Here is a 3,752-nt window from a genome sequence, read left to right as displayed (position 1 = left end):
CCCTAACTGGACTACTGTTAACATGTCATTATCTAGCCCTAACTGGACTACTGTTAACATGTCATTATCTAGCCCTAACTGGACTACTGTTAACATGTCATTATCTAGCCCTAACTGGACTAATATTAACATGTCAATATCTAGCCCTAACTGGACTACTGTTAACATGTCATTATCTAGCCCTAACTGGACTAATGTTAACATGTCAATATCTAGCCCTAACTGGACTACTGTTAACATGTCATTATCTAGTCCTAACTGGACTACTGTTAACATGTCATTATCTAGTCCTAACTGGACTAACATGTCATTATCTAGCCCTAACTGGACTACTGTTAACATGTCATTATCTAGCCCTAACTGGACTACTGTTAACATGTCATTATCTAGCCCTAACTGGACTACTGTTAACATGTCATTATCTAGTCCTAACTGGACTACTGTTAACATGTCATTATCTAGCCCTAACTGGACTACTGTTATCAGAGCTGTTAACATGATCATTATCTAGCCCTAACTGGACTACTGTTAACATGTCATTATCTAGCCCTAACTGGACTACTGTTAACATGATCATTATCTAGCCCTAACTGGACTACTGTTAACATGTCATTATCTAGCCCTAACTGGACTACTGTTAACATGATCATTATCTAGCCCTAACTGGACTACTGTTAACATGTCATTATCTAGCCCTAACTGGACTACTGTTAACATGTCATTATCTAGCCCTAACTGGACTACTGTTAACATGTCATTATCTAGCCCTAACTGGACTACTATTAACATGTCATTATCTAGTCCTAACTGGACTACTGTTAACATGTCATTATCTAGTCCTAACTGGACTACTGTTAACAGGTCATTATCTAGCCCTAACTGGACCACTGTTAACATGTCATTATCTAGCCCTAACTGGACTACTGTTAACATGTCATTATCTAGCCCTAACTGGACTACTGTTAACATGTCATTATCTAGCCCTAACTGGACTACTGTTAACATGTCATTATCTAGTCCTAACTGGACTACTGTTAACATGTCATTATCTAGCCCTAACTGGACTACTGTTAACATGTCATTATCTAGCCCTAACTGGACTACTGTTAACATGTCATTATCTAGCCCTAACTGGACTACTGTTAACATGTCATTATCTAGCCCTAACTGGACTACTGTTAACATGTCATTATCTAGCCCTAACTGGACTACTGTTAACATGTCATTATCTAGCCCTAACTGGACTACTGTTATCAGAGATCATTATCTAGCCCTAACTGGACTACTGTTAACATGTCATTATCTAGCCCTAACTGGACTACTGTTAACATGTCATTATCTAGCCCTAACTGGACTACTGTTAACATGTCATTATCTAGCCCTAACTGGACTACTGTTAACATGATCATTATCTAGCCCTAACTGGACTACTGTTAACATGTCATTATCTAGCCCTAACTGGACTACTGTTAGCAGAGATCATTATCTAGCCCTAACTGGACTACTGTTAACATGTCATTATCTAGACCTAACTGGACTACTGTTAACATGTCATTATCTAGCCCTAACTGGACTACTGTTAACATGTCATTATCTAGCCCTAACTGGACTACTATTAACATGTCATTATCTAGTCCTAACTGGACTACTGTTAACATGTCATTATCTAGTCCTAACTGGACTACTGTTAACAGGTCATTATCTAGCCCTAACTGGACCACTGTTAACATGTCATTATCTAGCCCTAACTGGACTACTATTAACATGTCATTATCTAGCCCTAACTGGACTACTGTTAACATGTCATTATCTAGCCCTAACTGGACTACTGTTAACAGAGATCATTATCTAGCCCTAACTGGACTACTGTTAACATGTCATTATCTAGCCCTAACTGGACTACTGTTAACATGTCATTATCTAGCCCTAACTGGACTACTGTTAACATGTCATTATCTAGCCCTAACTGGACTACTGTTAACATGTCATTATCTAGCCCTAACTGGACTACTGTTAACATGTCATTATCTAGCCCTAACTGGACTACTGTTAACATGTCATTATCTAGCCCTAACTGGACTACTGTTAACATGTCATTATCTAGCCCTAACTGGACTACTGTTAACATGTCATTATCTAGCCCTAACTGGACTACTGTTAACATGTCATTATCTAGCCCTAACTGGACTACTGTTAACATGTCATTATCTAGCCCTAACTGGACTACTGTTAACATGTCATTATCTAGCCCTAACTGGACTACTGTTAACATGTCATTATCTAGCCCTAACTGGACTACTGTTATCAGAGATCATTATCTAGCCCTGACTGGACTACTGTTAACATGTCATTATCTAGCCCTAACTGGACTACTGTTAACAGAGATCATTATCTAGCCCTAACTGGACTACTGTTAACATGTCATTATCTAGCCCTAACTGGACTACTGTTAACATGTCATTATCTAGCCCTAACTGGACTACTGTTAACATGTCATTATCTAGCCCTAACTGGACTACTGTTAACATGTCATTATCTAGCCCTAACTGGACTACTGTTAACATGTCATTATCTAGCCCTAACTGGACTACTGTTAACATGTCATTATCTAGCCCTAACTGGACTACTGTTAACATGTCATTATCTAGCCCTAACTGGACTACTGTTAACATGTCATTATCTAGCCCTAACTGGACTACTGTTAACATGTCATTATCTAGCCCTAACTGGACTACTGTTAACATGTCATTATCTAGTCCTAACTGGACTACTGTTAACATGTCATTATCTAGCCCTAACTGGACTACTGTTAACATGTCATTATCTAGCCCTAACTGGACTACTGTTAACATGTCATTATCTAGTCCTAACTGGACTACTGTTAACATGTCATTATCTAGCCCTAACTGGACTACTGTTAACATGTCATTATCTAGTCCTAACTGGACTACTGTTAACATGTCATTATCTAGCCCTAACTGGACTACTGTTAACATGTCATTATCTAGTCCTAACTGGACTACTGTTAACATGTCATTATCTAGCCATGTCATAACTGGACTACTGTTAACATGTCATTATCTAGCCCTAACTGGACTACTGTTAACATGTCATTATCTAGCCCTAACTGGACTACTGTTAACATGTCATTATCTAGCCCTAACTGGACTACTGTTAACATGTCATTATCTAGCCCTAACTGGACTACTGTTAACATGTCATTATCTAGCCCTAAAACTGGACTACTGTTAACATGTCATTATCTAGCCCTAACTGGACTACTGTTAACATGTCATTATCTAGCCCTAACTGGACTACTGTTAACATGTCATTATCTAGCCCTAACTGGACTACTGTTAACATGTCATTATCTAGCCCTAACTGGACTACTGTTAACATGTCATTATCTAGCCCTAACTGGACTACTGTTAACATGTCATTATCTAGCCCTAACTGGACTACTGTTAACATGTCATTATCTAGCCCTAACTGGACTACTGTTAACATGTCATTATCTAGCCCTAACTGGACTACTGTTAACATGTCATTATCTAGCCCTAACTGGACTACTGTTAACATGTCATTATCTAGCCCTAACTGGACTACTGTTAACATGTCATTATCTAGCCCTAACTGGACTACTGTTAACTGTTATGTCATTATCTAGCCCTAACTGGACTACTGTTAACATGTCATTATCTAGCCCTAACTGGACTACTGTTAACATGATCATTATCTAGCCCTAACTGGAC

This window comes from Oncorhynchus keta, unplaced genomic scaffold (genome assembly GCF_023373465.1).
Source record: "Oncorhynchus keta strain PuntledgeMale-10-30-2019 unplaced genomic scaffold, Oket_V2 Un_contig_1171_pilon_pilon, whole genome shotgun sequence".
Classification (NCBI taxonomy): domain Eukaryota; kingdom Metazoa; phylum Chordata; class Actinopteri; order Salmoniformes; family Salmonidae; genus Oncorhynchus; species Oncorhynchus keta.
The sequence above is the reverse complement of the archived record's forward strand: the minus strand, read 5'-3'. Positions refer to the sequence as shown.